This window comes from Meriones unguiculatus, chromosome 8, assembly GCF_030254825.1.
Source record: "Meriones unguiculatus strain TT.TT164.6M chromosome 8, Bangor_MerUng_6.1, whole genome shotgun sequence".
In the NCBI taxonomy this organism is placed as follows: domain Eukaryota; kingdom Metazoa; phylum Chordata; class Mammalia; order Rodentia; family Muridae; genus Meriones; species Meriones unguiculatus.
Window position 1 is genome coordinate 42,515,549 of NC_083356.1, and position 25,502 is coordinate 42,541,050.

The following is a 25,502-nucleotide window of genomic DNA, read 5'->3' on the forward strand; positions in this document are numbered from 1 at the left end:
TGAGCTTTTTCACTGTTGCGGAAAGCACAGTTTTATGTTGCCTTGCTTGTTATTTATTGTTGACTTCTCATCCAGCTATATAAGTACATTACAAGTTGAGGATTTTACCTAATGAGAAGCCCAAGCTAATATTTTCAGTTTGTACTATTCATATTAAGAATGAGATCATGGTGGCTGCATCAATTTACAAATGACAAGATGATTTATAAGGATTCTAAGGAGGAAAGGGAAATGAGATATGCCTCTAGATCCCTGTATAAGTGAGGGTTCTCTACAGAAAAGTGTGTGTGTGTGTATGTATGTGTGAAGGGGATTTATTGAAAAGACTTACAGGCTGCAGTCCAGCTAATCCGACAATGGCTGGCTGTGAACAGAAAGTCCAAGAATCTAGTACTTGCTCAGTCCAGTCCACAAGGCTGGTCTTCAGTACAAGCTGGAAGACCAAAGAAGGAGTCTCTAATGCCAGTGAATGAATGAACTTGCTGGCAAGTGGAGGGCAAGCAGGCAAAGAACAAAGCTTCTTTCTTCTGTGTCCTTCTATAGGCTTCAAGCCCCAGATTAAAGGCATCTTCCTGCCTCTAGATCCAGATTGAAGGCTTGTCTTCCTACCTCAAAGATCTAGATTAGAAGTGGATCTACCTCTCCCAATTAAACAAAAATTCCTTACAGGTGTGCCCTCCATCTTTTTGGATTTTAGTTAATTCCAGATGTAGTCAAGTTGAGAACCAAGAACAGCCATGAGCTTTGTAATACAGCAAAATAAACCAAATTGCATCCAAATCTAAGTTTAAACAAACATCTAAAACATCTCACTAGAGTTTCAGTTGCCTTTGCCTTTGTTAGCTTTCAAGACTGTCTAACGGAGACTGTTATTCCATTGTGGGTTGGACTGGAATAACAAGTTTCATTCTTCTTGGACACAGTCTCCGAAACGATGCCCTTTGGCAAGAAAGCAGATAGAGCCATTGAGTTCCTCATCCAGATGTCCATCTGTTCCCCACCTGTATTATTGCTTTTCTGTTGGCATGAGAAAACACCATGTCCAAGGCAGCTTACAGAAGCAAGTGTTCATTTGGCTTACGGTTCCAGAGTGACGAGAGTCCATCATGATAGGGACATTGGCAGCAAGCAGCAGGCGTGGCACCCGGAGCAGAAGTTTAGGGCTCACATCTTGAGCCAAAAGTACCAAGCAGAGAGAGCAAGCTGACTCTAGGCAAGACTTTGACATACTGCCTCCAGCAAGGCCACACCTCCTAAACCTACCCAAATGGTGCCCACCAAGTATGCGAATGCTGGAGACTATGAGGGACATTTATCATTCACATCACCACACCACCTTTTCTGTATATGGGGGTAAAGCAGCAGCAGCAGCAGCCTGGAAGCCTGAGTTATGCTTGGAAAGGAGCGGAACTGGAGTCCCTTACTGCTCTGAGAAGTCAATGATATGCTAAGCTTGTGTGTGCAGGGCTTGCTACGGAGGCATAATTTGCACTGTCATAACCAAAGGAGGTAATGTATTCACATCATGTTCACCGATGAAGACAGAAATTCACATGTAGAAATTATAGGCATATGTGAAATTTGTTTTTCAAAGTTGTCAAAAATTGATGTGTCAAGTCAGGTGGTGGTGGCCTTTAATCTCAGGCAGGCGGATCTCTGTGAGTTCGAGGCAGCCTGGTCTACAGAGTGAGTTCCAGGACAGCCAGGGCTACACAGAGAAACCCTGTCTCGAAAAAGCAAAAAACCCAAAACCCAAAAAATTAGAGAGAAAAAGAGGCAGATCTAATCCTATATTCAAACAGATATATTCAGAAGGAAGGCAACATGAAGACAGAGAGAGAGGAGGGTGAAAAACCTGTTAAGATCTTCCTTCAGCCAGCCCCATAAATCAACCAATCCTGACACCACCTCCATCCTGAACTTTTAGCCTCCACAAGTGAGAGAAAAACGATTGTTGTGGAAGCCCCTCAGCCTGTGGTACTTCTAAAATGACAGCCCTAGCATAACACCTGTGAGATGGGTATTTGGTGAAAGAAATAGACACCTTGTTTTCCAGTGGGAGAGAAGGCTGTGAATGTCCAGGAGAGGCGAGGCATTGTGTTGACTGGCTTTGTGGCCGTCTTCCAGAGAAACTGCCCTTGCTCGCATGCACTTTCTGATGCCCACACAAACATGCCTTTGCTCTCCAGGATTGTCCATTCCTCTTGCTCCGGCAGATTGAAATAACTATTTTTTTTCAAGTGCTAGGGTTTGAATTTAGAGCTTCATTCATGCTAAGCAAACATCCTACCACTGAGCTCCATCCCTAGACTATAAAAGGCAATAAACCTAGACTACACTCTCCATAAAAATCAGCTAAAACTGTGTCGTTATGGCTCGTTCCTTTAATCCCAGCACTCGGAAGACAAAAGCAGGTGGCTCTCTGTGAGTTCCAGGCCAGCCTAATCTATAGAGCAAGTTCCAGGACAGCCAGGGCAAAAAAGAAAAGCCCTGTGTCAAAAAGCTAAAAACAAACACACAAAAAACCAATTCAAAATAGGTTGTAGTTACAAATAAAACATAAAACCATAAAATTCCTAGAAAATAAATTGGGGGAATTCTAGATACCACTTTTTTTTTCCCTAACAACCTTTAAATAAATAAATAAATATATATATATATATACTGGACCACACAGGTTCTCTCGTTAGAATCTGGAATTGGAAAACATACTGTTTAGCAGGACTTTTTGTTCATTGTCACTAAACAGTGAATGTCCCAACACCAAATTCTATTTTACTTCACTCTCACAGTCTGGTGTTAGTCACTTTTTTTTTTCTGTTGTAACAAGATACCCAAGACAATTTACAAGAAGAAAGATTTATTTTGGTTCAGTCCATGCTCAGTACCTCCGTTTGTGTTTGAATAAGGGGAATGCAGCGTAGAAGGCCCTTTACATTATGACAGCTGGGAAGCAGGGAGAGACAGCAGCAAGATGCCTCCTCTGAAGACGTGGCCTCGTGTGACCGCACCCCTCCCTCTGATAGCCCATTCCGCTATGACTTCATCAATGGCCTAATCCACCCATGAATTTAATGCTTGCCTGGTTCAGCTGCCTCTCAAAAGCACCACAAACTGGACACTAAGCCTTTTAGGGAAAGAAAAATTTGTAACCAAGTCACCACACTGGGCCACATTACTAGAGCAGCGGTCCTCATCCTTCCTAAGGATGCGACCCTTTAATACAGTTCCTCATGCTGTGGTGATCCCCAGCCATGAAATTATTTCATTGCTACCTCTCAATTGTGCTACTCCTACGAGTCGTAATCGTGATATCTGATATGTAGGATATCTGATAGGTGATACATGTGAAAGGGTCTTTTGAACCCCAATGGGGTCGTGGCTCACAGGTTGAGAACCGCTGTTCTAAAAGGTTTTCGTTTTGTTTTGCACATGCTTGTGGAGGTCAGACGTAAACGATGCGTACCTTCTGTTGCGTTCCACTTGGTTTTGTGAGACGGCATCTCTCCTTTCATCCGGAGCTGTCTGATTGGCTAGACTTGCCATTCTCTAGCTCCTGTGCCCCACCCCCACCAAACGCTAGAGTTACACAGATGTGTGTGACGCCGCAACAGGCTTTTTATTTGTGTGTCCTCGTGCTTCTCTCCAAAAGTATTTTACTGATCGAGCTATGTTGCCAGCCATCTAGAGGAGTTATTGTTTGTTTGTTTCTTTGAGGCAGGGTTTCTCTGTATCGCCCTCTCTCTCCTGGAACTTGCTTTGTCAACCACGCTTGCCTTGAACTCAATGATCCACTGGTCTCTGTCTCTGGAATGAGGGCATTACAGGTGTGTGTTACCCCAGGCCAGGCTTTTAGAGGAGTCTTAAAAGGGGTCAGGAGAGGTGAGATTAGAGTGGTCATGCAGAGAGCTTTGGCCCCTGAGTTGAGCTAGCTCACACGGATGTTCTCGCATACTTAAGGACCATCAACTGGAAGGAAATCAAGAGCAAGGGAAAGTAGGGTCAGCATCTTTTCCCAAGGGAAGACATGCATGCCTCCTTTTCTCTTCCCCTGGCAGATCCCCAAAACTGCCAGGCAGAGAGGCCTTAAAGGGCATTAGCATCAGCATGGTAATGCTTTCTGAGAAGTTAGGATAAGCCAGGCTCCTTGCACAAACCATCAACCCTTTGAGACAGAACAGATACATCAGTTGTACCATTATCTTAATCTTACATGTGAGTGAAAACAAATGCAGACAAGTGAAGACGTCTGCCTCGGTCTTTGAGTGATAAACATTTGAATAAAAAAATGGATAGAGGAGAGCCTCATCCTTGCAGTGTGGCTATACCGCTGTGGTGGAATCTGGGCACGTCTGTGACTGGTAATGGCCAGTAGAATGTGGCATAAATGACGTTCAGGAGACTCTTTGCTTATTTGGGCCCCATGGCTGTATGGGAATGGATCTGGGCTACGCTGCTGGAAGAGAAGATACATGACTAGTCATATCTGTGACCACAGCTGGTGTAACTGAGGTCATTCTAGATGTAGCTCCAAGTCACGTGAATGCAGTTTTCTTGGACCAAACAGCCCCTCCACAACCTGCCCACTAGCTAACTACAGACAATTCCAACAGAGATCACTCAGTCCCGTTGATTAACAGAACCATGCAGTTTTCCCACTGTCTAGTGAGTTAAGGGGCTTTTTGGTTTTCTCTGTGGGTCTTGTGCATCTAAGCGCAAGCGCCGCAGCCCTCAGCCATCTCCCCACCTCGTGCTTAGTCTCTTCAGCGGCCTGATTTGGTGAGCTTGTTATGCAACAACTCTTAGATATAGTTAGCAAGTGGCCAAGGATTTGGGGACTTGTGCAGTAAGTATTTTGACTTTAATGGCCATGAATTTCTTTACATCCTGTAAGGACTGACAGAGCAGTGTATACAGCGTTAGGTTGCAGGACTGGTCAGGATGGATTCAAATCCCATTTTATTTACTTTGGGCATGTTCACCTTTCCAGACACCAGCTTCCTCGTATGCTGACTGTAAATAGCACCATCTACCTCACAGACATCGGGAACTTAAAGTGAGATAACACATCCAAAACACGCAGAGTTTATTATCAAGCTGTGAGATTTCATAGGAAATGGAAGCCTGTCACTGTTTGAAATTTCTTGGAAACAAGAATTTCCTTTCCAGTGTTGACCCCCATGTCTCTGACAGTTTTAGGAATGGATTTTTCTACTCAGAGGTAGTGGCATTTTGTATCTTGTGGTGTCACTTGTGTATCTTGTGGTATCTTGTTGAGGCCAGAAGAAGGTATCAGATCTCCTGGATAAGGAGTCACAGATGGTTTTGAGCCACCATGAGGGTGTTGAGAATTGAGCTCCGGTCCTCTGAAAGAGCACTTAAGTGCTGTTAACCACTGAGCCATCTTATCTCTTTAGTCCCTAGACCAATATTTTATTAATATAAAGCCCTTAGTTCAATTATACAAAGATTACCACAACTGCATGTCAGAAGCAGATTCACAGCCTCATCTGAGATGCACTGAATTTGCATTTCTTACCATGAGTGGAGTGGGTCTGACCACCTATTTTTTTAAATTTATTTCTTTATTTATTTCAATTTATTCACTTTGTATCTTAGCTTTCTCCCTCATCTCCTCCCAATTCCACCCTACCTCTCTCTTCTCCTCCCATACCCCTCTCCATGTCCACTGATAGGGAAAGTCCTCCTCCCCTTCCATCTGACCTTAGCCTATCAGGTCTCATCAGGACTGGCTGCATTGTCTTCCTCTGTGGCCTGGTAAGGCTGCACCCTTCCCTCAGGTGGAGGTGATCAAAGAGAAAGCCACTGAGTTCATGTCAGAGACAGCCCCTGTTCCTCTTACTAGGGAACCCTCTTGGATACTGAGTTGCCATGGGCTACATCTGTGCAGGGGTTCTAGGTTATCTGCATGCACGGTCCTTGTTTGGAGTATCAGTCTCAGAAAAGACCCCTATGCCAAGAAGTTTTGGTTCTGTTGCTCTCCTTGTGGAGCTCCTGTCCCCTCCAGTTCTCTCTGTCTCCTACTTCTTTCATAAGAGTCCCTGCACTTTGCCCAAAGTTTGGCTATGAGTCTCAGTATCTACTTTGATACCCTGCTGGGAAGAAACTTTCAGAGGTCCTCTGTGTTAGGCTCCTGTCCTGTTCCTTATGCAGCAGTTAAAAACAAGGAAATCATGAAATTTGGAGGCAAACGGTGGGAACTAGAAAATATCATCCTGAGTGAGGTATCCCAGAAGCAGAAAGACACACATGGTATATACTTACTTATAAGTGGATATTAGACATATAATATAGGATAAACATACTAAAATCTGTACATCTAAAGAAACTAAACAAAAAGGAGGACCCTGGGTAACATGCTTAACCCCATTCAGAAAGGGAAGTGGTCTAGATATTGGAAGAGGGAGACCACCTATTTTTAAGAAAGTATCCTAAAAATAATCATGCACACTAAAGTTTAAAGACTGCTACTTAGCACCCTCTGATAAGACTTTGAAACAGTGAATCACTGAATTACCTAGCTCATATACTGCTTTACTCATTGAGTGTTTTCCTAAGTGTATCTGTGTCCTAAGATTTTAAAATATTTTCTCTTTTTAAGACAGGGTCTAGGGCTGGAAAGATGGCTCAGAGGTTAAGAACACTTGCTGTTCTTCCAAAGGTTCTGAGTTCAATTCCCAGCAACCACATGGTGGCTCATAACCATCTATAATAAGATCTGGTATGCAGGTAGAATGTTGTATAAATAATAAAAAATAAAATCTTAAACAAAAAAAGACAGAGTCCAGATTGACCTGGAGCTTCCTTTTCAGATCAGCCTGGAATAACAGGCATGAGCTATCATGCCCAACTATAAGATTTTAGATTAAAAAAAAAAAAGATACACTGCAGGAAAACAGAGAAAAAGTCTAATTCCTGACCTTAAATCATCGGTTGGCCAAGAAAGGAGATTTAACACCAGATTAAACGATGTAGAATGCAGGGTTTTTGTTTGTTTGATTGTTTGTTTTGTTTTTTGTTTGTTTGTTTGTTTGGTAGTCATGTGTATTTTCACAGATAGAGTGCTTTTTTAAAAGTTGCTCTTTTCAAGGCACAAAAGAGGCATATTCAGGGCAGGTGAATCTCTGTGAACTCAAGGCAAGCCTCGTCTACAGTGTGAGTTTCAGGACAGGTGAGCTACATAGTGAGACCCTGTCTCAAAAAAACAAAACAAAACAAAACAAAACACAGGGCTGGAGAGATGGTCCAGTGGTTAAGAGCACTGTCTGCTCTTCCAAAGGATCCAGGTTCAATTCCCAGCACCCACATGGCAGCTCACAACTGTCTGTAATGCCAGTTCCAAGGCATCTGACACCCTCACGCTAATGCACATAAAATAAAAATTAAATAAATTAAAAAAAACAAAACAGAACAAAAACAAAGTTGTTCTTTTTCAAACACAGACACTCACAGACACAGACAGACAGACAGACAGACAGACAGACACTCACAAACACACACACACACAGACATCCATACACCGATACACTGCTGTTTTGTTTTCCAGGCCTGCTTAGAGTTGACATTGCACTACCTTTTTTGGTAGAAATAAATTTACACCCTAATAGGCAAACCAACCCAGGAGAAAACAAGAAAATCATAAAGTTTAACAATGTGTTACTTCTTGACTCAGTATTGGGAAATCAGATTTTCTTGTCTTATGTTCCTTGCTATGCTTTCATGCTAGATAAAGGAGGGAAAGGATGGAGTGGCAAGGGCATTTTTACAACTATTAGGTGCATAATGCTCATTTCTATAGCTATTGCCATAGGTGTATTATTTACATGGAACAGGAAAGGACTTGTCCTAAAACTGACTTTGAAAGTTTGTTTAGGGAGAATAACATTTAGCATGACCATTTTTGTTGTTGTTGTTGTGGTGGTTCACCTTCTGAGCCAGCCATCAGACAATTGTGGGACCTCTCCACAAGAGCAAAATTCTCAAGTTCCCCTAACTATAGTCAAATGTTTAAATTGTCTTAGTTTGACATCTTTTTGGTCTGTTTCATGGTGTCATGTTTTAAAAGTTGCGTCCCCCACCCCCAACAAGAGTAGAAAGTAGGAAAAGAACAACAGGAGGAGGTGTCTACACACAGAGCTTCTGGAAGCCTGGAAGCCTGTTCTTCAGATCTTGCTGGCATTTACCACTTTTTATTCAGAGCACTTCATTTCCTACAAACACTCTCTTCACTGTTCCAAAGGTGGGATGGGCTCTGAGGGGCAAAAGTGCTGTGCTTTTTAGAAACTACCAAACGACTTCTCATCTCTAACAGTACTGAAGATTTGTCATGCCAGTCTGTGTTTGACAAACTGCCAAGCTTATGCATAAAAACTCTAGACTTCTCACTGTGCCAATCCATGGTTAAAACTTGCTTCTAGAGCTGCGCAGCTGTTAAAATCAGTCATATTTACAATTTTTATAAATGAGTTTATTTTAATAAAAACAAGTTACCCTGTAAGTGCAGTCTCTAAACAGATTTATGTGGGCTGGCACAATCTGCTATGGGAAACATATATGCATATTGCTTAAGTCTGCAACCGTTTTTTTTTTTTTTTTTTTTTTTTCCTTCCAAGTGTTGCTAACAGTCTTGCTTTGTGCAAGGATGCCAGATAATTGGCAGCACTTCAGCCGGGGATACTGTTCCCAGCACTGTGCTATTGAAATTGTTTTCCTGGACAGAAATGCCCTGTGGGAGTGACCTTAAATTGGGAGGCTTCTGGACTGTTGGCTTTAGGGAGTGAAGCAGGCTGACTACTTCAGAGAGAGAAAGATGAGACTATAAACTAGTACTCAAAAGGATGAATAAGAAAAGAAAGAAACAGAGGGAGAGCTGGAGAAGAGAGGTGAGGTCCATATGCCTCAGGCACCTCTCTTTCTCCCTCTTCTTGCTTTTTACTTTGATGTATTTTATGTGCATGTTTTGTTGTTTTGTTGTTGTTGTTGTTGTTGTTTTCCTAGCATCTAGTCTGTAAGATCCTGGAAGACAGAACACAGCTTTCCGGATCCATGGCTTCCATATCTGACTCAACCAACTGTGGATCAAAATGTTCAGAAAAAAAAAATCATGCATGTATGCTGAAGGACTCAACTTTTTCTCTCCTCCCGGTTTTCTAAACTGTTAGAGGCTAGCAGCTCTCTGCCTGGCAGCTACATCATGCTGATGTAAACTGCATGGGGCATGTGTACAGATTAAATGCAAATGCCACCTCAGTTTATTTAAGGGACTTGAACAACCATAGATTTTGGTCTCCTGGAGGGTTCCAGAACAATCCCTTTTAAGTACCAAGGGACAAATGGGTGGCCTTACTCAGCTTTACATCTGCTGCAGAGAATGGCGCTTGTGGTGCTCAAAAGCCAATGGTTGAATGCATGAAAAAAATAATGAATTTCCATATTCGAAATATTTTCTTTGCTCAGAGGTAAATCCTAACCTGGGATTCTCAGTGGATCTGGAACTGTTTCTGGGTGAGCATAAACTGTGGTGTGTGTGTGTGTGTTTGTCTTTTATTATGGGGTTCAAGAGTATTTGAATACATTGTGGAGAATATATTATTTTAATTTTTACTGATGTTAGTACAGCATTATAAACTGTTTATTTTTGTTCTTATTAAAAAATCACATTGATTTCTTAAAATTATTTGTATAGGCAGTTTACATTCTGAATTTAGCTCCAGGAAGCTAAAGTGCTGTTAAATTTTTGTTTTAAGAACGGGCGGAGAGGAGGGCAGGGTTGCATACCTCTGCTGGGGAGATCATTAAGCCTCAGCACACACGTTTTAGAATTTTAGGATGCAACTAAATATTGTGCACCTTGATCCCGGCAGCCAAGTTTTCCCTTCAAGCAACTGCAGATTGCCGATTTTAGGACTGCCGTGGCTTGGTGGAGCCCTGCTATCAAAGCACAAAGGGTCCATGACTGGGGTGGGGGTGGGGACTAAACGTCCAGGAGCTAAAGAGTTCTCTTACGTCCTGGGCCGCGAATACACTCTGCGTGAGTGGTTTCTTTCTGCCTTCGTTTGCATATTCATTTTAACAATGATGAGAGGGCGGGAGGGAAGAGGAGGTGGGGAAGACGGTGAGGTCCTCAGCTGGCCGCGCTGCAGGGCTTCTGCCCACTGAGAGCTCGGCATCAGTGAGTGACTCGCAGGGGGACGGGGGACTGCAGTCGGAGGCAGAGGCGGGAGGCTCCAAGTGGGGCCACGCTCAACTTTTCCTGCCCAAAGCTGGAGCTCAGGCTCCTGCTGGACGCGGGCTAGAAGAGGCGGAGCTGCAGCTGACAGGAGCGCGGGACTGTTGACAGCGGGCGGGGGCGCGGCTGGAATCCAGAGGGCCCTCCCAAAGCGGAGCTGAGCCTGACAGTGGGCGTGGCTCTCGGGGGGCGGGACCTTAGGAATCCGGCTCCAGGGGAGAGGGGGTTTCTGAAGACCGAGGCAGTTTAATGGAAGAAAGAGACCGAGGTCGTGGGAGGCGGGGACCAACTTCTGACGACGGAGGGCGGAGCAATCGCCTGAGGGGGTGTGGCTTCTGGTGGCAGAGGCGTGGCCCCTCCTGACAGGGGGCGTGGCTCTTCCTGACAGAGGGCGGGGCGGCGCACACCTCCCGCAGCGCAGGGATCTTGGGGGGTGGGGGGAGAGGCCTGGGTCGCATCCCATAGGATCCGCGGAGTCTTCGAGTGGGGCGCCCGGCTCGCCCCGCCTTGGCTGGCTCCTCTTCGCGGCTCCCAAGGCTCAGGGACGGGAGTCTCCCTCGCACCCCGGCCTGGCTCTTGGCGCCTCGGCCGGGCCGCAGAGCTCCGTGGGGGCCCCCCGCGCGAGGGCCCTCCGAGTGGTTCCGGGGTTAGGGTTCACAGGTCAGAGTTGACTCCCTGAAAAGTGCAGTCGCTCTGAAATGCAAGATGGCGGCAGCGAGGCGCTGAGGCGCGGCGGGCCCTGCAGGTAGCTGCGCGAGCCAGCTGGGCATTGGGGCTGCGGTCGCGGGATTGCGGGTGGAAGCCGAGCGGGAGCTCGTGGCGGCTGGGGAAGGCGCGGACGCTGGCGCGGCACGGGACGGACAGCAGCAACAGCAGCAGGGCAGAGGACCCAGCCCACAGCGTTGGGGCGCACAGCCTCGAACTGTCGGGGTCCGGGCCTGCCCCGCGGCTGGGAGACGCCGGCGGCGGGCACCTTCGCAGCTCCCGGGTGCTCCCGTCGGGGTGTCAAAGCGAGGACGGAGCTTGGGGCTGGGGGCTTGCTGGGAAAGCCTCAGCGCCTTGGTTGGGAGAGCACTGAGTAACTTGGGGGTGCCGAGGGGATGGGGAGCTGGTCTTCCTGGGGGAGGACGTCTCTGGGACAGAGGACCCTAACTACTGTGCAGGTCCTTGGCTGGGGCGACCGCGACCATTGGCCTCTGGAGGCGTGGGGACGCGGCTCAGCCCCTCTGAGCAAGGGGTCTCCTGCTGGACTGGAGTGCGCTGGCTTTGGGTTCAGAGTCACGGGAAGCCTCAGCTGGGAAGAGTCATAGTTGCATCTCTAAAAAGTATAGTTTTTTATTTTTTATTTTGAGGAAGACCAGGATTTTAGGGGAGAAGTTAATTAAAGAGGGTGGAGACACACTTGTCCCTTTCTGTAGAGGTATGGGCGTGAGTGCAGGGACTTAGAGGGGAAGATGGACAGGAGGAATCTTCAAGTCTTGGGGCTTAAAGGGAAAGACTGCTGATTTCTTGAAGGGGATGAATGGCCAGGAAGAAGAAATAAAAAGGATTGGGGTCTGATGGCTGGGAAGCCCTTACTGAAGCTCTCACCGAAGTTCCAAGTGAAGGGGCTTGAAATTCTTTGTTTCAGTACTCCAAGGGCACAAGTAAGGAAAGCAAAACTGAAGAGTAAGACTCTGTTTGCTATCCTTAGCTTAGGGATTAAGCCTCTGGGAAAGCAACTGGGAAACTGTAGGGGAAAAGTGTGGATAGAGTAGGAATGTCACAGCACTCTTCTGTCAGCAGCCCTTCTGTAAAAGACAAAAACAAAGCAAAAAACCAAAAAGGGCTAATATTTAGAAAATTGTAAGAAAGGCTGATAGAGAATCGTGACGTGTTTAGTAGGGTGGGATTCCATGTAACTCGAAGAAACAATTCTCTCGTAGGTTACTATGATAGCAAAATGAAAATCCTTAAGAACCATTTCTCACCCAAGAAAGCGTGCGAGGATATAAGTGCACCGTTTTGTTTGTGGTGCTGGTCGTTGTATTTCAGTCTTTGTCTTAAAGCTTTAATTTGCATGCAGCAGGAATGATCTGTTTCTTTAAAAAAAAAAAAAAGCCCTGGAAAAGTCACTTCACACTGGTAATGGGGATTAATAAAAGTTTGTTCTAACAGGGTTATTGGCACAGAGATTATTTCAATTTCTAAAGAAGCAGTTCTGATTCCAGATTTTAAGTGAAGGAAAGGTTGAGTGCTGCCAGTGACAACAGTTTGGTAGCAGGGCATATAAGAAAAAGGACATTCATGAATATTTTTTCTCTTAGTTTCTCTCTCCATCCTCCACACATTTTTAAAGCATACAGACTAATTTAAGGCAAAGTCAAATGCATAATTTTAGATTTTGTTTTGAAATGGAGTTTCAAAACATAGTCAGGCTGGACTTGAAGTCATGGCAATCCTCCTGCCTCTTCCTTCTCAGTGCTCAGATTACAAATGTGTACCACCATCTCAGCTAATTTTAGATACTAATTTTTTTACATTTATTATTCATTGTCTGTGTTTATGTGCTGCAGTTGTGTCGACAGCCTACTGTATGTAATGGGAGGTCGGAAGACAACTTTCACGAGTCACTTCTCCACACGCTCTGTAGGTTCTGGGAACCAGACTCAGGTTGTCAGGCTTGGTGGCAAATGCTTTTACCTACAGAGCCACCTCATTGTCCCTTAGGTATTTTTTAAATACAGAATTTACAGTGTTTCATTTATCAATGATTTTTTTGTGTGTGTGTGTGGAACTACCTCTTGACATGTTTCATTTAACTGCTTAGATTAAAATGAGAAAACAAAACAAAACCCCACAACCCTAGTGACTTGGGTAACTTACGACAGTCCTGAGCCATTCTTGTATTCTCAAAAGAGCTTACTGTTTTTGGTGGAAATGTTTTAAAGGCACAGGTCAAGTGTAACTAGCCTACGGCTCAGTGTTGGAACACTTCTCTAACGATGTGCTGGTTCTTGGTTTCCTCACAGTGCATACAGCTCTAGTGTTATACTCAGTTCTGAAGAGATTAGTCTGGCAAAGCAGAGAGGCATAGATGCCAGATGCTTTGAAAATATGCTAAGGCTGAAAACATAAATGTGTCTGCATGGAAGATGCTCGTCGGGAGCTTCATCTCTTGCATAGCTGAGCTTGCTTGGCTTGAGGGTCGTATATGAAAGATGTTGTAGAGGTTTCACCTTTCATGGCACTTGTTTTTGCTTGAAAGGAGCAGAGCTTTGCTATTTTACTAATGTAGTCAATAGCATACAGGCAGGGGCTTGTTTTAAAGATTTTCTGTTTTGTTGAATTCACATTCATATGGAAAGTGATGTGATAAAGTATTTTCTTTTTTATTGTCGCACACTCTTAAAAAAGTTATTGTATTGCTCGTGTTCGTGGCTTGTGTTTTGCCTACATGTATGTCTGTGCACAATAATACGCAGTACCCTCAGAGGCCAGAGAGGGGTTTGGTTTCTCTGGAACTGGAGTTACAGACAGATGTGAACCACCATGTGGGTTCTGGAGATCTTTTGGAAAAGCAGCCATTGCTCCTAATTGCTGAGCCCTCGCTCCAGCCCAAGCATTCTTTTTACTTTGCTTCTTAGTAAAAGCTTGCTTACTCCCCATCTATTTTTTTTACATTGAATAAAGGATGTAATATTTGAGACTTAGTTTGTCCTAAGTTATGATTTAATACTTAAATGAAAGTGCTAGTAAAATAATGAAATTGATCACAAATACAATTGAGGAAATAGCCTTTTTATTTATGTTTTACCATTATAAATTCAGGTTCAAAAGACCCTGCTTATTTGAATTTTAAACATGATGAAAGTTGGGTACTTAGCTAGTTTTAATTGAGCATTGTAGTCAATGCAGTTATTTAGGAGGATGCTTGGCCTGTTGTATTGTTTAGGATAATTACCCAACATTACCCATCTTTGTGGCAGGGCATGCTCATGTGCGTTTGTGTGCAGGTGCATGTGGGAGCCTTGGGTCAACACTGGGTGGTTTTTTCCGTGACTGTCTACCTTATTTTTTGAGATAGAGTTTTCAGTGAACTTGGAGCTTGCTGAGTTGTTGAGGCTGGCTGGCCAACAAACCCCAGGGATCTCTCCTGGCCCCTCTAGCCCTGGGACTGTGGGTGCACCTTGTAGTGCCTGGCTTCTTTACCCAGGAGCTGAGGCGCAGCACAGGTCTTCAAGCTTATGCAGGGAGCACCTGACTGACTCAGCCATCCTCCTAGCCCTATTGTGCATTAAAAAAAATCACTATAACTGTTACATTATGGTAAGCACACATACTGTTAATTTTTTCAAAAAAAAACTTCTTTAAAATTATTCTGTGTAACTTTAAAAGTAACTTAAATTATATTTACTTTTAGAACTTTGATATTGGTCTTTGAATAATAACTAGTGTTTTGTAATATTACTGTAATATTTATTGTATCCTTGTAGCTCTGAAAACTAGATTTGTTTAAATAAAGTTGGTGACTTAGATACTAATCGTAATATACATTTGAGTTCAAATCTTGGAAATCTATATTTTATAAGATTTACTTTTATGTAAATATATAAAAATTTTATGCACTTACCAGCTTTTGTTCATTAAAAGAAACGTTTTTACTTTTTCATTTTTGAGCAGTTTCATTGTATAGCTCAGGAGGGTTTTAAAATTACAATGTAACCCACACTTGTCTCCAACTCTCAGTAAGTGCTGGAATTCCAGGTGTGCATTGTCATACCTGGCTCAGGTTTTCTTCTTTTTTAAAAGATTTGTTTTCATATGCATTGATGTTTTTGCCTACGTTTATGTCTGTGTGAGGGTTTTGGATTCCCTGGAATGGAGTTATAGACAGTGGAGTGCTGCTAATTGAACCTTGCTTCTCTGGAAGAACAGTGCTCTTAACTGCCGAGTCGTCTCTCCAGCTCCAGGTTTTGTTCTTAAAAGATACTCTGCCTGGTTGGTGGCACACACCTTTAAGCCCAGCTTTTGGGAGACAAAGGCAGGTGAATTTGAGTTCAAAGCCAGCCTGGTCTGCAGAGCCAGTTCTAGAATTGCTAAGGTTAATCTTGGCATTTTATATAATCAGTGTTCTTTAATGCATTTTTTTTTTCAATGCAGTTTATTCAGGAACCTTGAACAATCATCTGACCCTGGGGAAAGCCAGCCCACAGCTTAAATAGCCTCTGGGTAGCCAACCCCAGCATGCCACGTGGGCAACTTTAATGCATTTAAGAGTCATGAAGACACACACACACACACACACACACACACACACACAAAGTTGTTAAGTGATATGGTGATATGTACCTTTGTCTAAACAATGACATATTTTTAGAAAACATGTATATGTGTGTACAGGCAATTTCAGAATGATATTTGATCAAGAAGTCAGCTGAATAAATGTTTGTGTGTGTTTTTAAGACATAGCTGAGCTGGGCATGGTGGCACGTGCCTATAGTACCAGCACTTGGGGAGGCAGAGGCAGGCGGATCTCTGTGAGTTCGAGGCTAGCCTGGTCTACAAAGCAAGTCCAGGACAGCCAAGGATACACAGAGAAACCCTACTTCAAAAGGAAAAACCAAACCAAACAACAACAAAAACAAAAAAAAAAAAAAATCCAGCACTCAGGAGGCAGAGGCAGGTGGATGTCTGTGAGTTTGTGGCCAGCCAGGGCTACACAGAGAAACCAACCCTCTCTCAAAAAACCAACCAAATAACAAACAACAACAAAATGACATAGCCTTGCTGTGTAGCCCAGGCTGGCCTGGAACTTGCAGTTTTCCTGCTCTGTCTCCTGAGTGCTGGAATTACAGGCATGTGGCTGTATACAAAAAAAGCCTCTCATGTAGCCCAGGCTGTCATGAACTTCCTGTGTAGCCAAGAAGGACATTGAACTGATCTTCCGGATCCCACCTTCTAAAATTTCTAGGGTTACAGTTGTACCCTGTGGGGCCCAGTTTATCTTGTACTGGGGATTAAAAGCATGCTTGGTGCATGCCATATGAGTGCCCTACTAAATATAGCCCTGAAGAAATTTTTTTTGCAGGGTTTTTATTTTCAGTTTTTAGATTGAGAATTTTTAAAAGTCGTATCAGAGCTTATTTTTAAAATACAGTATCAAATAGTAACTATAAATATATATTTATTATTTAAAATAAAAGCTGTCCAGGCAATAGGATGGTTCAGTGGTTAAAGACACTTGTTACTAAGCTTAATCACCTCAGTTTGGTCCCCAGAATCCACGTGGTCTAAAGAAGGGGCACAGACTCACAAAAGTTGTCCTCTATACCATGGCGTGTGCCATCCTCCCAAATAAATAAGTAAATACATAATAATAAGTGATAGCTATCACTAATTTCAGGTGATTAAGTTTTTTGAGACAGGATTTCTCTGTGTAGCCTTGGCTGTCCTGGACTCACTTTGTAGACCAGACTAACTCAGATTAGTATTATGATTTGAATCCCTCTTTTCTTCTTCCTAAATATGCATTTCTCCTTTTTTATTGTCATGAAAGGACTTAGGAAGCTTTGATATTTGCAGATATTCATTGATAGTTATGCCTTCCTCCTATCCTAATTCTATTTCCTTTCACAGTACATTTTTGTGAAAAAGAAGGTTGTTGAAAATGAACTGTGCATGGACTGTGTTTGGGAGTGAAAAGGTTAACAAAAACAGTTTCTCCTCATTACTCTAAGGTTATTTGTGTCAAAGATTTGTCAGTTCTCTGCAAATCTTTGCAGTGTGTCCTACAATAATGATTCCATTCGAAGGTAACTCAGAGTATGTATGTGTATAGGGGGTTGGGTTATGATATATTATATATTATATAATAGATATATATCTACCTACTGTTAAAGCCAATTTGTATTAAGGTACCAAGATTATAAACAGGGGATACAATGCACTGGTTAACTGGTACCCAGATTTTAAAAAATATTTTATAATTTATTACCCAATTTTAAACCAAGACTTCCTTTATTATATAACTTGAAAGTAATACCATAAATAAAATCCAAGCAAAATTCATTGAGTTCTTGCTAAGTACCAGAAAATAGTTTTAAGACATACTACCTCCAATCCTCAAAGAAGCCCCATTAACGAAGCACTGTCATTTGTTCACCCTATAGATGAGGAGGATGAAGTGTACAGGCAGTTGCTTGTCCACAATTGAGCAGGTAGTGAGTGGCAATGCTGGTTTGATCGCAACTGGTTGAAGAGTCTAGGCTTTTAGGTCTTTATAGCTATTTAGGTCTTTATTTCCACTAGAACAGCTTGTTCTTTTTTATTATATAATGCACATGGTCGAGCTCTTTGATTTCTGAAATCCATTCACTCTAAATTAAAAAAAAATACTGTGATTTAGAAAGAGATGTCCTCAAGGAATCTCTGTATCCAAACTGGAATTGCATCAGACAAATGCGGTTTTCATTCAGAAGAATCAGAGTGCTCATCTGGTGTGCCTCTCTTGGTCTGTGCCTTCACGTGTCTTGGCAGTTCATCTCAGGAGACTCTTGTTCAGTAAAACATCTCGCCCTTTTTGTATGATTTAAGAATGAATTTCAATTGGTTAACAATTTCCTACTGTATTAATTCACTTTTGAAGATAACCTCCCTCTTTGACAGCTGTTTCCTATTTGCTCTTCTAATCCATGTCCTGTAGATGGATTCTTAGGATGGCTGAATATGGAGATACTAGAAAACAAAATTGCAGAGCCCTGAGCTATAGTCAGAATGAAGTACTTCCCTGGGTCTGCCAGGAAAATGCTCTTTGACTTTTCATGAAACTAGTGGGATTTTTGGCCTAAGCTTCTAGTCAACTTAGAAGTTTTACTAGTGGACTTTTAAATATATTTACATTATTTCTTAAGACTCTTTATAAGATTGTGTGTACTATTACCAGGAATAAGAAGATAAGGTATTTGGGAAGATAAAAGATGATTTTCTGTTTCTCTGTGTTTTAGAGTATCTGTGATTTGAGAACAGCAACAAAAATATTTCCAGCTTTGGTGCTGGAGAGATGACCCAGAAGTTAGGATTACTGACTGTTTTTCCAGAGGACTGGGGTTCAATTTCCAGCGCTCACATGCATGACAGGTCATAACTGTCTGTAACTCCAATATCTGACACCGTCACACAGATATATGTGCAGGCAAAACACCAATGCAGATATAAATGAATAAAAAATATTTCTACCTTCGAAAATATTGCTGTTATTCTAGTAAAAGAAGCAGCTGTAGTTTTTGTTAAAATTTCTCAAGTGGATTTGGTACTCTTGGAAATATACCAAACACTTTTAGACATTAGTTTGAATTTTCAGAAAATGATGAATTAAAACATTTGTGTGTAAATGAAAGAGTTTGTCACTATGTAACTCAGGATAGCCTGGAAATTGTTATGTAGACTCAGCTGCCCTTGACTCATAGAGGTGCTACTGCCTCTGCTTCCCAAGTACTGGGATTAAAGCCATGTACCATCATGAGGGGAAACTTTACACAATACTAATACTTGACAACACACTGAAATGTCATTTGGTAACAACTTTCTAGTTAAACACTGTTATGACTTAACTGTGAAATGTCCCAGCAGGCTCATGTATTTAACACTTGGTCTGGTGGGTGGTGCTGTTCTGAGAGTTATGGCACCTGCCAGGTAGGGAGGGCCTACCTGGAAGCCTTCCTGATCTTTTCTGGGCCCATGGGTATGTGAACAAGTCTTTTCATGTGCATGTAGGCATGAATGCTGCCATGTCTTCCCCATCATAACACTGTGAGCCAAATCCTTTTTTTCTTTAAGGTACTTCTGCCACTTATGTTGTCACAATAGCATTTTGGAATTTTATTGAAAATAATATAATAGTTACTGGTTTGTCTGTATAAGTAGATTTTTAATGCATCTTTAACATTTTGTGTTTCCTACAATATTGAGGTTGGCTTTTATATATGCACATATATGTATGTATGTACGCATGTATAATTTATACATAAATTTCTATGAGGAAGTAAGTTTTCTCCAGAATTAAGTATTTTTTAAAAGCCAAAGCCTAAACTATAGTAGTTAATAAGTCTAAGTAATAGCTAAAGTAATAAAGTAATAGTGTATTTTCCTCTGTAGGAGAAGACTGCTAGCTACTCTGGGACAATTTGTGATAATGGCCTGAGCCAAGGACCTCATTGGAAGGGGTAACCTTCTGCTTTAATGAACAGAGAGCTGAGGAAGAATGGCAGGTATGTGTTTCGTTATTTATGGATGGGAAAGCCCTGGTACAGAAGTACTCACCTAAGTGTCCATAAGATGGTATTTGCTAATGTTTAAAAAGCTGCCTCTACTCCAGATTCCAGGGAGCTGATGTCCTCTTCTTGATTCTACGAGCACCTACACACATGTGCATGCTCGCACGTGCGTGCGCATACACATACACAATCTTAAAAAAGACAGTAATTTTCTCTCTCTCTGTTTCTGTCTCTGTCTCTCTTAAATGATTTCTTTAAAGCAGCAGCTGAGGGCTGGAGAGATGGCCTGATGGTGGTTAAGAGCATGTACTACAGCGAGGCATGGTGGTACAAGTCTTTAATCCCAGGACTTGAGAGGCAGAGGTCAGTGGATCTCTGTGAGTTCAAGGCCACCCTGGTCTACATAGCGAGTTCCAGGCCAGCCAGGGCTACATAGTGAGACTGTCTCAAACTGCCCCACCAAAAGGGGGGGGGGGGAAGAGCACTTACTGTTCTAAAGGACCTGAGTTCAGTTCCCAGCCCTCAGCCAGTGGCTACCTGTAACTCCTGCTCCAGGAGATCAGATGCCCCCTTCTGGCTTCCCTGTGGAAGCAGGACATGTGGAATATGCTCACACTGAGTCACATATACATACACATGAATATAAAATAAAGTAATAAATAGCAACTGTAAGCATGAAACCTTTTTTAAAAAGCACTTGCTTTCAAACTTTAAGAACTATGACTATAATTTCAAAGGCAAAAGCATTTCATCATAAAGTATCTTTTAAAGATTAATTTTTGAATGGGTGGATGTGCCTGTGAAGCCCGGGAGAGGGTGTCAGATCCCCCTTGAAGTGGAGTCACAGGTGGTTGTAAGCTGCCTGACCTGGGTGCTAAGAACCAAACCTGAGGCTTCTGCAAGAACAGAGTGTTCTTAACTGTGGAGCCATCTCTCCAGTCCCTCATAATACATTATTTCGGATATTAATAATTTGTTTTTCAACTAATACTTGCCAAACTCTGCCATGTTTAAGGTACTGCACCAGATGCTCTAATAATGTAGGATGAAGACAAAGGAGCATTATCAGTGAAGGACCTTGAATGTGGGGGAATTACCTAAATGTTTTACTACTCTTTTATCTATATTTAAAAATGCAATCGGGCATGGTGGCACACACCTTTAATCCCAGAGCGTGGGAGACAGAGATGAGGGGATCTTTGAGTTTGAGACTAGCCTACTCTATATAGCAAATTCCAGGCCTGCCAGGGCTACATAGTGAGACCTGTCTTTAAAAAATATATACAAAATTCAGGGCCAGTGAAATGACTTAGTCATTTGTAAAGGCAGATGACCTAACTTTCATCTCCAAGACCCACACTGTAAAAGGAGAGGACCAACTCTTCCAAGTTGTCCTTTGATATTCACACATTTGCTATGACATACATGCTCACACACCGAAAATAAAGAAATGTAATTAAAAATTAACTTCAGTTCCTAAATAGTCGAAAAATATATTATAAATATACAGGTTACTGATAACAGTGAATTATAATTATACAAATTAGGATGTTATGTGTTTATTTGTATTAATAATACCAAATTTTAACTATTTGACTGTACTTTATGTTCTGATATATTTTATCTAATTTTGGCTTTTACAGGAAACATTAGGTTATATACTATATATTTGAAATATTTTAGTCCAGTTATTTTAATTTTTTAAAAAAATCAAATGAATATATCCTCAGAGAGGTAGGTAGTAGTCACCTTATTTTATAAATAAGGACTGTTATGGGCAGATGAATGATTTTCCAAGTCCTTAAAGAAAGGTAGCCTTCCTCAGAACTAAGAATAGCATTCTTGTGTAAAAGACAAAGCATGCCTTCTTGAAAAAAGGGAGAAACTGTCTGCAGCAGACAAGCACTTTTGGGTCATATTCACAAACTGTCAACAAGTCAGTTTCACGATGGAGCTAGCTTATGTCACTCACTGTGCCCCCCCACCTCCTAGCAGGTATACGCAAACTGGGCTATTAATGCCTAGAGACATTTTCCTCCTCACATATGGGACCAGAGCTTTCCAGCAGCAACTTGTCTGACCTGGATTCTTTAGTCTTTAGTATCATTAAGTTCCACTCTCTGACTTGAACAAAAGCAGGTAGAATGATAGCTTTTTACCTTTCAGCCTTCATTAGCATTTGCAAAGGGATCCTCTGAAATTAGTATCCCTTTGGTCATGGCTTTTAGATGCCTTTGCTTTTGTCATATTCATTTCTGCCTTTCTAATCACTTTAATACTGGACTTCTTTTGGTTTTGATGTATTTTTTTTTAGATTTATCTTTTAGGTAATGAGTCTAAGTGCCAGTAATATTTAAAAACCATTTAGATGGGTACATATTTGTGTTGACAAATTCATCATCATCATCATCATCATCATCATCATCATCATCATCATTAGTTTTTCAGACAGGGTTTTTCTGTATAGCTGTGGCTATCCTGGACTCACTTTGTAGACCAGGCTGGCCTTAAACCCACAGAGATCCATCTGCCTCTGCCTCCCTGAGTGCTGGGATTACAGGCATGTACCACCTCACTGGTTTAATTTAATATTTTTTAAAAACTGCGCTATTTAAATTGTTTACATTTTAAATGTGAAAATGCCTTAGGTTTATGAAGGCCATTGTACCTTTCTGCATGTCTGTCTGTCTCTTTTCTTGTGTATAGTGAATATCTCTTGTTTTAATTGGATCTCATTATTTTTTTGCATATGATTTTAAGTATTTTGTGCTCTTACTGGATTTGTGATTTTTACTTCGAATACAAACATGTGAAAGTAAATATTTTCAGCTAGCTAAATGGAGCTCTGACTCTGAGGTGAAAACAGTGAAACTAAATAGTTCTGAGAATTCCCAGGGAATATATATGAAAGATTTCTAAGGATTCTTAGTGCATACATGCTTGCTTCTTAAGAACAGTTTTATTTAGTTGACGCTAGCTAAAATACTAACATGAACCTAACTATAGCATCTTTGAAAATATTTGTATTTGAACCATATTTGGTGTAAAAATATTACCTTTATTCATGTATAATCTTACAAAAATAACATCCTTTGTGGCTAAGTAGGCCACCATACTATTATCTGTTAATCATTTAATTTGAAATATAAGACAGCCAAAAAGAAAAAAGGCTTGGGAACTCAATATAGCCAAGACTCTCTAATTTATAAACATTTTAAGTACATTTAACATTTTTATTAATAAGCACAGACTCCAGTAACTTTAAACATTTTAAGTATTTTTATTTTATGGATATGGGTGTTTTTCCTGTATGTATATTCATCTGGTACCTGGAGAGGCCAGAGAAGGGTTTTGGATCCCCTGGAACAGGAGAACAGGAGCACAGATATTTGAGAGTCTCCATGTGAGTTCTCTAAAAGAGCAATCAGTGCTTTTAACCACGCACCCATCTCTCCATCCAAAATCTACTCACTTTCTCTGTGAAAAAAAACTTCTACTATTTTGAAACTGTATTAGATTATTATAGTTTTTTTTTTTTTTACAGAGCAGAGTTATGATTCTAAGTACAAGTTGTATTTGCTCTTACTGTAAGAACTATGCTGTTTTCACCCAAATTTCACTGCAAAAATAGCCCTTGGAATGTTTTTTCTCACTATTCATATGTAAAGCTTATTTGTTACTAGTGAAATTTAGATATTAGCAAATGCTTATTGAATGTTGACTGCTATATTTTAATGATTGTAGTGATTTAGGTTAGAGAATATTGTCATATTCTGATGGCTAAAGTGACTTTCATCCTATGTGCTTATTACAAACAAACTATAAAGCAAAGCACAGAGTTTTCAATAGTTCTTCCATAAGTGAGCGTTCAAGGAAGTGAAAAGCATACACACATACACACTAAAGGTTTTATTTTACTTTTTATTTATTTTTTATTTATTATAATTTATTCACTTTGTATCCCAGATGTAGCCCCTTCCCTTGTCCCCTCCCAATAGCACCCCTTCCTCCCATGCCCCTCCCCATGTCCACTGATAGGGGAGTCCTCTTTCCCTTCCCTCTGACCCTAGCCTATCAGATCTCATCGTGACAGCTGCATTGTCTTCCTCTGTGGCCTGGTAAGGCTGTTCCCTTCCCTCAGGGGGAGGTGATCAATGAGCCAGCCACTGAGTTGATGTCAGAGACAGTCCCTGTTCCTCTTACTAGGAAACCCACCTGGACACTTAGTTGCCACGGGCTACATCTGTGCAGGGGTTCTAGGTTATCTGCATGCATGGTCCTTTGGAGTATCAGTCTCAGAAAAGACCCTTGGGCCCAAATATTTTGGTTCTGTTGCTTTCCTTGTGGAGTTCCTGTCCCCTCCAGGTCTTTCTATCTTTCCCTTCTTTCATAAGATTACCTGCACTCTGCTCAAAGTTTGGCTATGAGTCTCAGCATCTGCTTTGATTCCCTGCTGGGAAGAGTCTTTCAGAGGCCCTCTGTGGTAGGCTCCTGTCCTATTCCCTGTTTTCTCCCTCTTCTGATGTCTATCCTGTTCGCCTTTCTGAATGAGGACTGAGCATCTTACCCAGGGTCCTCTTTCTTGCTTAGCTTCTTTAGATGTACAGATTTTAGTTTGTTTATCCTATATTATATGTCTAATATCCACTTATGAGTGAGTATGTACCATGTGTGTCTTTTCTGCTTCTGGGTTACCTCATTCAAGATGATCTTTCCTGGTTCCCACCATTTGCCTTGCAAATTTCATGATTTCCTCATTTTAATAGTTGAGTAGTATTCCATTATGTAAACGTACCACAATTTCTGTATCCATTCCTCCGTTGAGGGACATCTGGGTTGTTTCCAGATTCTGGCTATTATGAATAAAGCTTCTACAAACATGGTTGAGCAAATGTCCTTGTTGTATAGTTGAGCATATTTTGGATATATGCCTAGAAAGGTATAGTTGGATCTTGAGGTGGCACTATTCCTAATTTTCTAAGGAAGTAACAGATTGATTTCCAAAGTGGTTGTACAAGTTTACATTCCCACCAGCAATGGAAGAGGTTTCCTCTTTCTCCACATCCTCTCTGGCATGTGTCACACTAAAGGTTTTTAAAAATTTTATTTGTATGATTGTTTTTTGCCTGCCTGTATGTATGTATGTATGTAATGTATGTATACATGTATGTATGTATGTATGTACATATGTATGTATGCATGTTCACTTACATGCCTGGTGCCCACAGAATCTAGAAGAGGCCATCAGATCCCTGAGAACTGGAGTTACAGATGGTTGTGAGCCACCATGTGGGTGCTAGAATTGAACCCAGGTCCTTCGGAAGAGCACCAGTTCTCTTTTAACTGCTGAGCTGTCTCTTCTCTTCAGACACTTCATTTTTTGAGACAGGGTCTCATATATCCTGGGCTCTTTCTATGAACAGGGATGACCTTGAACATGTAATCCTCACCTTCTATTTCCAGAGTGCTGGGATTACAGGTGTGTGCCACTATGCCTGGGAAATCAATTCAGGATTTTTGATGCATGCTGGGCAAGCATTCTACCAACTGAGCTTAAAGACTCTTTAAAGTAAGTTTTAAACATTGTTGGGGCCTTAATATGTCTTTGTGGAGCCTAGAGATATAGTGGAAAGCCAAACACATTCTTTCTGACCGTAAAAGAAGAATTTGTATAAAAACTCCCAACATTTTTATGTTGTGATGAAACAAATTTTGCTTTTGTTGAGTCCTTCTGTAGAGGCATGTTTTTGTGGTTATTTTTATGAGTTCTGAATCATGAGTTGATTGAGAAGCATCTTCTCCTTAGAAGAGCCAGGATGTAGGTGGGCTATAGAAACTGGCTTGGCCAGAGCCACCCTAGAGACTATGGGGGCTTTTAAAGCTCTTAGAACCAAATCCAAAACAATGTCTAAGATACACTTGAGTACACCTGCTCAGGGATGGCTTCCTGCCACCTCTAAAAACCTTTATGTAACTATTTTTTTTTTGCCTTAAAAATA

General features: G+C 41.7%; 1 protein-coding gene across 6 annotated transcripts in view; it reads left to right on the forward strand.

Annotated features, from left to right (window-relative positions):
* Positions 1-8,797: 8,797 nt before the first annotated feature.
* Positions 8,798-25,502, forward strand: part of Zhx1 (zinc fingers and homeoboxes 1) — a 32,843-nt gene continuing 16,138 nt past the window's right edge. For 2 of the 6 annotated variants that reach the window (XM_060389394.1, XM_021645243.2), the window contains exons 1-3: positions 10,741-10,994; positions 19,385-19,497; positions 24,967-25,072. The gene's annotated coding sequence lies outside the window, so the exon portion shown is untranslated. Of the gene's footprint in view, positions 8,904-10,740; positions 10,995-19,384; positions 19,498-24,966; positions 25,073-25,502 lie in introns of those variants that run through there. The other 4 variants (XM_060389398.1, XM_060389396.1, XM_060389397.1 and 1 more) reach the window with 2 other exon arrangements.